An 11339-nucleotide genomic window follows, 5' to 3' on the forward strand; every position below is an offset into this window, starting at 1 on the left:
TTTTGGTTTGTTTTCTTTTCTTCCACTTAGCCTTCACTTACTATTAAGTATTTTATTGTCTATCATTAATTTTTAATTTTTTAAAAATTAAATTATTAATTTTTTTTTGTAACGACCTCTAAATTTTCTTCTTATTCTTCCCTTCCCCTTCCCTCATCCCACTGCGGGGGATGGAAGTAAGCAAGCGACTGTGTGGTCTGCCCACCTGGGTGAAACCACATCAGTGTTTTCATCAGACATTTTTTCTTGTTCAGGATGAATAACTTAAATTTCATTTCCACTTAAATTCTTGTCTAGAATGAGTGTTCCCAGATATACTGGACAGATCAGAGAACACATGAGGTTGCTGATCAGGTCTTCTGAGGACAAGTCAGATTCACTGCACATGAACTACATAGTAGGTGTAGTGTGTGTGTGTGTGTGTGTGTGTGTAGCATTACCTCCACCTAAAGTTTTCAACAGGAACTGGCTTACAGCCATTGCTGTTTGTCAACAAGAGGACAGCCTTCAAGCAAAATTTCTCCAACACACATTCTTATCTGTCAGAGCACCTTCCTCACTGTGTTTAAGCAGTAATGGCTGTTTCTTACAGTGTTGGGGTTTTTTTTTTGTTCTTTTTCAGTGCTTATTCATACATTTTCCCTTGGGAAAAACATGGTCGCACTAGAGCTGTGAGACAAAATATTCTCAGAGGATTTTCTAAGCCAGATTCCAGCAGAAGTATGACTAACTCGGTGTCACCACCATCAGAGGCTTCTGCAAGACATGTTTTCCGGGGAAGGAAAAAAACCCCTAGAAAACAGTCTCTTCCAATCATATACACAAAAGAAGAGAAGGGGAGAAAAGATGGGAGGAAGGCAATCTTATCCTACCAAAACTAGACCAAAGTGATATAAAAACCTACTAAAAAATTTGAAAAAGACAGAAGAATCTGTGAAACCCCTAAGGAACTCATTCCCACCTAATTCGTTTGGGAAGCATCTGGGAAACATTTGGTAAGACACTGCAGAAATTATCACATTTAGCTCAAACAGAAAAGCATTCTGTAGCTTACCATTACATAACAATAGTTTGCTCCTGAAAAAGACTTTGAGACAAATTATTCTTTAGGACATATTCCCAGCGATTCAGAGTTGCCTGGGAAACTAGCTGCCATGTGTGGTTCTTCTCTTTTCTGAGCAAATGTTGAGTCACATGGATTTTCCATATGTCAGGTTTAGTTGCTGAGTTTTTAAAAGCAGAATGTATCTGCTCAGCAGAGCTGGATCCTACGGGCCTTTACAGTCAGCTTTGCATCTGTGGGACTTACACTCTTTTAATTTGTATTTGATTCCACTTGAATAAATATTCAATATTAAATCTTACATAAATGTTAGGACTAGAAAATTTTTCATTAGTGTTTTGATGATTGCTTTCCATTCTCAATTGATTTGTTCTGTTATCTGTGATATCTGGGCTAATATCTCATAAAAAATCTGTGCAAGCTTTGATTGCTAAGAGCCTAGAAATCCACCAAGTTGAGAGAAGCTGCTTAAGATTGAAATGCAAAAAAAATCTATTTTTAAACTGAACTCTTTTCTTGGCCTGTTGACCCTTTTGGGACTGAGCACTGAGTTTTGTTTTGTGTTTGAACTAAATTAGAAAAAATGTTACCTCTTCTACAGAAAAAGCCATATTAATGTCTCTACACAGTTTTCTTGATTGACTTGCAGACAAGTCAGGCAGCTACTGTGAAAGTTTCACTTTTTTGACTGTTACCTTTGCTTCTGGATTGCCTACCTGAAAACAAGACAGCAGCAACTTACCAACTGCTTGTTACACACTGGCTCAGCAAGCGGTTTCATGTATGTACCTCATGCCGCTACAACATGTTTCATCAAATACAGGAAACAGCTCGCATCATTACCTGGGCATCTAGTGTGGTAAAAAGCTTCTTTCAGGCTGTGGCAGACGTCTGCACAACGACAGCACACATCTTGTGAGATACTGGCATCCTAAATTTCTACCTGGAATCTAAGTGGGATACTGCAAGGCATCTAATGCCTTATTACATCTGTGTTTATACATCTGAATCATCCTCTAGATATTTAAGCTTCTAGTCAACTTCTAATGATATATTGCCAGATACCTACTACTAGGATTCTACCTATAACAATGGGAACTGTACTTAAGACAGAAATCTTCTTCCCATTTGAAAACAGCTTCTGAAAAAAAAAAAAAAAATCACAGAAAAACCAAGACATTCATATCAAGGCACATACAACTGCATCAACTGCACAGTTTCTATTTCTTTCTTTCAAGAAATGACATTAGCCAAGTCATAGTCCCCATCCAAAGCAAAACCAACATCATTTCTCCTGCATGTGTTTGAAGGTGATTAAGTCTGACAAGTCATAACTAACATAAGTAACTGGTGTTTAAAAAAGAAATTAACACCGAGAAATCTAATTGCAGAGGTAATCGTGATTTGTGTAAAAATAACAAAAAAACATTCAACCTCTTATATCACTGGTTCTGTCCCTTTTATAGCAGTGGTAAAATAATAATGTTGTATTTATTACTGCTACTAATAGGCACTGCTGTGGCTATTATAGTTATCATATTCTAGCCCTTATCTGAATAAACTTGCAAACCTCACCAGTAAGAAATGCAATGGCACTGCAGAGCGTTAGTGCCAGCTGTACCGGAACTTTTACAAGTGATGGTGAAACGTTTAGTCAATTTGGGGAAGGACTAAATCACAAACCATAAGTGCAGAGAAGTTTCACTAAAAAGGCTTTAAACATACCTGAGCAATTATCTTCTCTTCGCTGTAAGCATCTGTTTACTTTCCCTGCTAATGTAATATATCCAAGGAAATCATGTACTCTTCAATTGATACTACACTTAAGGCTTACAAATAAATGAAAAGGTAAGCAGCACTTGCTAGCACTTGTCTTCTCTGCTAAATCATTGGGTGTCAGGCTGTAAACTGGGATGAAACTTCAGAAATGGATTGTAACCCGTTTATTATGTAAAAGAAGAGATTATAAATATTTATCTACAGTGGCATCAGTATTTTGGTATAAATGCAGTGTACTATAAATGTTATTACACTCGATTTGTGAGCAATAAAATGGCTGGGAATGCTGAGTTTACATTCTCACCTTGTGTTATGTCCCTGAAGTCTTAAGCCACAAGTCTGCAAAGCACTTCGCTTGCTTATTCAGTTCAGGTTCACTGGGACTGAAATATGTGCAGAAATACTTTGTTCACTTACCTAAATCTCATTTTCAAATGAATTGAAAATCAAGTCTAGATTTTAAGATCTTTGTAATGATTGGGAACATTTGTAGAAAACAATGCAATAGAACTTCACTGTTGGCTCTCTGTTGTTAGCTACGTATATCAAGAACAGCTTTCCTGTGGCTGTTATTTAGGTGCCTGATATACACAGAGAGAAAAAGAGCACTTTTTAAGCCAGATGGCCAAATTCTTAGCAGCCAGAAAATCTTTTGGTTTCATTGTTTCCTTCAGATGATCTATGCTGATTACCTGACTTTATGCAGTATACCTGACTTCAAATTCTCTAATCAGAATTATTATTAGCTAGAGGAGTATAGAAATGTCGTTTGTTTAGAGTATTTGTTGTTTTGTTTGGTTTTGGTTTTTTTTTTTAACTTAACAAGACTTTCTCTTTCTTATGAGTTCTTCAACATCTATTTTGAGATGGAATGACTCACACTCTGGAGTTCCCATTTCTCACCCTGAGAATCTGGGTGACAATTCAGAATAAACACTTCCAGATCGCTACAGACAAGTGAGATGAGTTCAGCCTGTCGTAATTGAGTGCACTCAGCAAAGTGGAGCCATGAAACTACATATCAACGAGGGCTTCCAAAACTGTCTAATGCTTCCAACCAAATCTTATTACAGTCAGGTACACAAAGCATTATCCAAAGCATGTCAACATTTTCTTTTGACTTCAGAGACAAAACTCTGAGGTACTGTTATGCCACTAGATGCAAGCTGTGTCTAATCTTGCCCCTGTCTAAATTATCTCCTATGGCTCCATATTAGCAGCATGTGTGATCATGTGCGGTTGTACAGTTTAGGTCAAGCATCGGTATTCTGCAGGAGACAATATTCTGTTTCCTACAGTGCCTGTAAGTGGGTGGCAGGTTAAGAACATACATGATATTTTCCCCTTAATACTCTCCTAGCTGCTGCATATTTTCAGCTCAGAGGATTTTCTAAGTAAGTCTGATGCAATATGTCTATTTAGTAACATTTACTGGATCGCCTGTCAAAATGCTTGTCCAGACTACTCTGAACACATGTAAATGTTCTGCCTCCAAAATTCCCCTGGCGAACCATCCCACAGGTCTGCCACCTGCAGTGCAGAGATACACCTCTGGCTCATTCAGAGCCTGGCTTCTGTCGTCTTCCTCTGATGGTGCCTAGTTCTTGTATTAGAAGAAACAGTGAGCAGCCAATTCCTAACCACAGCCTCCACATCAAGCATGATTTTTTACTTATTTTCTCCAAAGTAGTTTCTCAGTCATTCTAAGGAAGTTATTCCATATCGTAATTGTTTGCCTCCTGTGAACCTTTGCCAGCTTTTCTATGCCATCTTTGAGGAGACCAGAACTGCGCACATTAACCAGGGTATGCATGAACTTTGATTTTGTACATAAAGGCATAATGATGCTCTTTTGTATTTCTTTATTCCTTTCCTTGTAATGTCAACTGTATGATTCATTTTTCCACTCCTAGCAAGCACTGAGCTGATATTTTCATCTGTCACAAACACAAAGATTTATTCCAATGGCAACAGGCAACACAGACCCTATCATTTTATGTGTGAAGCTAGATTTTTTTTTTTTTAATTTCATCTGCTGTTTTATTACTCAGTCATTTTTTAAGGTCAGGCTGCAATTCTTCACAGTCAGCCCTCACACTCACTGCCTTGACCTTTGAATTCCTTCATTGTGTGCACACACGGTCACCTCACCGCTCGCTACCTTTTCCAGGTCACTTACGAGTGTGTTGAATATTACAAGTCCCAGTCTCTGTGGAACACCACTTGCAACTTTCCTGTATGTGAGATTTAATTATTTGTTTCTACCTTCTTTCATATCTTTTAACCATTTATTTACCCATGTTAGGACCTGCCTTTTCTGTCGTTTAGTTTGCCCACAAGTGTTTTGCATGAAACCTTATGAAAAGCCTTTTGAAAATCCAAGCAGAGTATACCGAGTATATTATTCTTATCTACAAGTGTTTTGAACTCTTAAAAGAACTTAGAGAGGTTTGTAAGATAGGGCTTCCCTTTGTGGAAACTGTATTGATTCTTCTCAAATAGCTCCATTTACTCAGGTCTCAGCTAATCCAGTGTCTAGATACTCTTTATTAATTTGCCTGCAGGTTTACAGGTCTGCACTTCCCTGGGTCCTCCCAAAATGTTTCTTTCTAAGGATTATCATCACACTTGCCATTCTCAAGTCTTCAGATACTAAGAGTTAGATGAGATACATGGTACATCTATGGTTGTACTATTTCATCCTTGAGTGTTGTTGGGACTTGTGGGTGAATACCATCCAATGTTGGCCATTTGTTAGTTTTATTCTGCATCTACTTACAATGATCACCTTCCACTGGTACTGTTAGTTCAGTTTCAGGTTGATCCTTCACTGATCCCCATCTCCTAACCCTACAAAATATTCTAGCATGGAAAACTCCCCAGGTTTTTCTATACTGAACACTGATACAAAAACTTTATTTACCTCCTCTGAAGTGGTGTTGCCCTCTCTGTATGTATTATCATAGTTGTGCATGGCTCCAAATGGCAAGGCCTTTTTCGCCCTTGTTGATTTCAGTGGTTTAGATTTAGATTAGATTAGATGAGATGATTTAGATTTAGATTACAGATTACATTAGATCCTATACTTACCTAAGGCAAAAGCCATGCAAAATTTGCATAGTCTTGGAAATTAGTTCTAATTTGAAAGTTGGTATCTGACAGTAATTCATTGTCATAGTACAAAGCACAATCCCTTCAGTAAGAAAACAAAAACCCTCATTCCAAATATCTAAAAAGAAATAACTGCTCCAGAAAGCAGAAGAGAAACTACCTTGTGAACAACAAATATTTGAAGAAGTATTGTTTTAATCACGTTGTACAATTGCTTCACCTAACAGTGAAGCTTTTTTTTTTTTAAAAAAAATCATTTTCAATAGGACAGGCTACTCAGATTAGCTTAGGAACATTCTGATGTCTTTGACAAGAGAGAGGAAAAAAAAAAGTTGTGTACTCAGGAAGAAAAAAAGGAGAAAAGTAAAGAAACAAAGTGAATTTTACCAACTTTAAAAGAAACAAATCTTTTCTTCTAAACTCAGCAGAAAGTATTTTTCAGTATCACCCTTGTATATTGTATTTGGCAAGATATTACTGTCAATTCACATTCAGGACACGCGTCTTGTGTGTGCAAGATATAGTCCTATGATGAATTATGAATCCATGTCTTTCCTTCAGGGTTTGTTTTTTGAATTTTTTTTCTTGCTTTTAAATATTTATTGTAAATGGACTTGGAGAAAAGTGTAGAAATGTCAGCTATAATCTGCTTTTTACATGCTGGGGAAGCCCTAGAATGCAAGTCATCTTTTATATCCCTCTTGCATCCTTCCTGTTGGCCTTTGGAGTGCCTTGGAGCTGACTGAGGAATTTTCTCACCCTCCCAATCATTTTAAGTCAACATGGTTTGCTCTTTTACATCCCTGTCATTTCATATGGTTGCTAAGTAATGTAGCGGCACAAGCTGGCAGCCTCGGGAATAGGAATGCTAGGACCGGTGCCAGAATTACCTCTGCTCCGTAGTAGAATAATGTGCCATCAGTTACTGCACTTGGGAAGCTATAGCTGTCACCTTAAAGGATTTTCTATTAGAACTTCCCCACTGTCTTTAAGTGAAAGTTCATTTCCCTCAAGAAGCAGAAGTGATGAACTTGATGTTCTGGCCTCAGAAAAAGGTGGAAAAAAGCACCCCATAAAATTGAATAAGCAACATTGGTCTATGTTCTGAATTAATTCTTACTATTCTCTTAAGGCACTGCCTGTGTTTGACTGAGTGGATCACGTTCTCTGACAGGGTAAAGCGGGCAAGTTCACTGACATTTCTGAAGCTCTGAATCTTTATAGATGCTCTGAATTTGGCATAGAACTGGTGCAGCCTTTCACTCAAGCAGCCAGAGCTTTGGAACTCGGTAATTGGGATGACTTCAAGGAGGATGTCTTGCAGGCTGTTTCTTTCAGACATTTCCTTCATAAAATGCAGTTTGCTCACATGTCTAGTTTCCTCAGGATCAGGAGAAATCTACAGTCAGAAGAAACTTCCTGGCTTATAATTAAAGCCTCTGCCTAGTGAGTGCTTTGGACAAAAGTTTTATTTGTACGTAGGAGTTTGGAGGGGGGCGTTGTATGTTTGGTTTTTTTTTTTTTTAAGGTTATGTTGATGACTGAGGTTATGCTTTCTTGGCTTTATTACTCCATGTGCTTCCCTGGAACTTCTGTTGCTTCTCTGAGACACACAGCAGGAACTAAATCTACTCCTTGCACTGGTATTTCTTACTGAACCTCCTATGCATACTCTTTGTCTGAACCATTTGGCAGTGAAAAATTGCCGGGATGAAAAACCACCTTGTTTGTGGTGATGGCTCCTCAGTGCCTGCAGATCCACAATAATTTTATGGAAATTATAAAATATAAATTTGTCATATACACTGATTTTGCAAACATACTAACAAATAAAATGCTGGGGCATGATGTCTCTCTTTTTCACTCAGAGGCCTAGGGATAGTTACACAGCACATTTTCGCCAGAAATCTGAACGGTTCCTTAAAACTGTCCAAGGAGACTTCTAGGTAATACCTTGCTTCAGCAAAGTTTTCCCAATCTGTAACCTCAGTGGCTGAGAAAAATACAGTTTGCTAACTCTGTTTTGGCCATACCTTTAGGTATAGAGTACAGTAATTCTTCTAAGTGAAAAGTACTTCTAATCCATGTTCTGTCTCATATATGGCACATTCAAGATGTCACTTTTCTCTTATAGAAGACAGAGAAAAAAATTATTACCAAATTCCCACCATTGCTTCATTTTTCTGCTCATGCCCAGCAACATGGCTTATTGTAGGCTCAGTGCCTACAGTCACATTAACTGCTCATTTGCATCTCCTGGTTCAGATAAACTTTTGGCCCCATCATTGGCCAAGACGGGAGAAATGAGGAGGAGTGTACGGTGATGCACACACCTCACACCACAGAGAGGGCTCCCCCTGATCACTACAAGTGCAGTGGCCATACGGTGCCTGCACTATTGATTAGGAAGGTGGAGAACTCTGGTATCGTCTGCAGAACTTACTAGTTCTTACTAGAACTTACTAGAAGAAAAACACAACAAACATAGAGATTCCCAGACTGATTTTTACTGTCACTTTTCCAAGTAAAACTAGACTCTGAGGTTTACAGAATACATGGACAGCTGAGTGCGCTGCTTGACAGCTTCTGTGTGCATGAGGCTTAGATCCCTGAATTTGTAACAGTCAAACATCCAGCAGCTGCGAAACGCTCTGTAGTCTTAACCTGGAGATTTATGTGAGATGATGACATTAACATTAATAAAGGCATTTGAAAAAAAAAAAATGTTCCTTCTGTTAAAAAGAAAAATAGAAGTGAAGTATTGCAAACTGAAGAAAATGGTTTTACATCTTTAAAGAGCTTTATTGTACAAAGGTATTCATAAGCCAGCATGAATCATGACATGTAACAATTGAGTTTTGTAATAGAAGCCAAAATCAATTTAGGAAGCAAGACAAACATGAGCAAAATACAAAGCCTCATAGAAAATGTATGGATTTTTATTTTACATGGCTGTGCATTATGCTGCATTTTATGGCTGCCAAGGAAAACTCCCAAATGTTATGAGGGAGACAAAAGTAGTAATTTAAATTCAGCCTTTCAGAAAGTGTCTGAGAGATTCCCAGTAAGGAAGTATACTGTGATGTTCCTCTCACATCACAGTAAAAAGGCTTGAAAGCTAAAAAAAAGATGAATTCTTGCAGATTGGAAAGGTCAAGAATTTAAAATAAGAGATTGTAGAGGAACCAAAATCTGAGGAAGGAAGCTTCAAACACAAACTCAGCTGTCTACTGGCACCAACATCCCTGGTAACTAACTATATTACATTATGCAAAATAAATTTCACAACCACTACTGAGTAGTTAGCTAAATAAATGAAAATAATTCTCCTGCAACATGAAGATTTCCATCACAGATAACAGACTGAAGAGTTTTTGGAAGAGTTTGCAAAGATTATATAGAACCCATTTTATAGCTTTGCCTTGTCGTAGTTGATTTTGTTGACTGGGTAAATGAAAGGAGGCTGACTAACTCTGGAAGAATCCTACAGGCCCCACATTAAAATACTCCAGCATAATTTATGAACATAGGTCTGATGTTCAAAAGATTTACAGGATCAAACCTTTCTCTTTCTCTCTGACCTGAAAGGATGCTTCTATATGGGATCTCAAAGTCAGCCTCATCAGCACTTGTCATTTACTTCACACTTGAATGTCCCTGGCTGTGTACACACAGGTTTCCTGACAATAGCTTGTTTGCTGCAGTGCTGAAAAGAGACCCAGGCTCCTACTGATGAGCCTGTGCTACTCCTGTCTCAAAGTAATTATCTTCAAAAGGGAATAGGGACCTTCAGTTCCTGCCTGATGTCCGAGTGATGTAGAGAAATCCAGCCACGGTCTGGAAACTGGCTATCATGGCTCCAATCACTTACCTCAATCACACTGATTTCACACAAATAATTAGGGACTTTTAGGTAGCTTTATCTATACTGTCTGGAAGCCTGTTTGTTAGAAGAAAGTTGCAGCTCACTAGCTCTCCCCAAGCACACGCTCTTGGAAGAGACTAGCGAATCACATTTCCATGGCAACACAGTTTCCAGAGACTGTGCTACAAACAAAGGTAAAAAGTGTTGAACACAGTTCATGGTACTGAATAAGCCGAGTCACGAGCTGCAGCAAGCTACATGTCTGCAGAACTTAGCCATTTTTCCAATTCAAAGAGTAGGGACAACTATTAGCAAGACGTGTTCAAGCCTATCCTGTGGCTGGAGAAAGCAAGCAGGGAGCTGATGAGCATCACACCACCTTTCCTCACAGTGGGGTGTTTTACCCACTTCAGGGGTTCAAGGCCTAATCAGTACTGCCTGTACGAGCCCAGAAGGGAACACGTTTAATGCAGGCAGACAGACACTTAAGCCAACAAAACCAGAGACACCGGACCTTGCAAGTCTACCCCCACCCCACCTTCTGCAGCATTCCCTTAGAAAAGTCTTCCATATTTGTTTGGTCTAGCTGCTTCTTCATAGCCTCACCTTCTTTTTTTATTTCTACCATCAAGCCCAATATTTTGTTTTCCTGCATTAGCAAATCCCCTCACTACAGAATTTCTAAGTGAAATATCAAGACTCTCAAACAATAATTGGTGGCTTTAAAATGCCACTTTCAGCTTCACTTTACTGAGCTGTGACTCTCTTCCCAGACTTTTGCCAGTCCATTTAAATTCCCAGCTCTGCAGAAGAAGGTCCTACTGTATAGCTGAATGATACCTTGCACAGTGGGATCTTAATATCATACCAGTAATCAGTCATAAACACATTTGCAATGTACTCGTTCTCTCTTCACAGCTAGAGGAAGGGTTGACAATGCCATCAGTTGTTCCATCCTCTCCCCCTCCCCCTTCACCTGCCTTTAAACTAGGCCTGAAGGGGGGAGGGGATATAAACAGCCTCGCTAGAGAGGAGCCTGGGGGTGTCACCCCATTGCTGGGGATGAAACCGATAGCCCAGCTCAAGTGCATCTACACTAATGCAGGCAGCATGGGCAACAAATGGGAGGAGCTGGAAGCCATTGTACAGCAGGATGGCTATGATGTAGTCGCCATCACAGAAACGTGGTGGGACGCCTCCCATGACTGAAGTGCTGTGATGGATGGCTACAAACTCTTCAGAAGGGACAGGCAAGGAAGGAGAGGCGGCGGGGTGGCTCCGTATGTTAGGGAGTGTTTTGATTGTACAGAGCTTGACGCTTGTGGTGAGGCAGAATGCTTATGGATGAGGATGAGGGGAGGGGCCAACAGAAAACATATCCTGTTGGGAGTCTGTTACAGACCACCCGACCAGGGTGAGGATGTTGACGAAGTATTCTACAAGCGGCTGGCAGAAGTGTCTCAGTCGCGAGCTCTTGTTCTTGTGGGGGACTTCAACTTCCCAGACATCTGCTGGAAATAC

Source organism: Egretta garzetta, unplaced genomic scaffold (assembly GCF_000687185.1).
Source record: "Egretta garzetta isolate BGI_Z169 unplaced genomic scaffold, ASM68718v1 scaffold256, whole genome shotgun sequence".
Classification (NCBI taxonomy): Eukaryota; Metazoa; Chordata; class Aves; order Pelecaniformes; family Ardeidae; genus Egretta; species Egretta garzetta.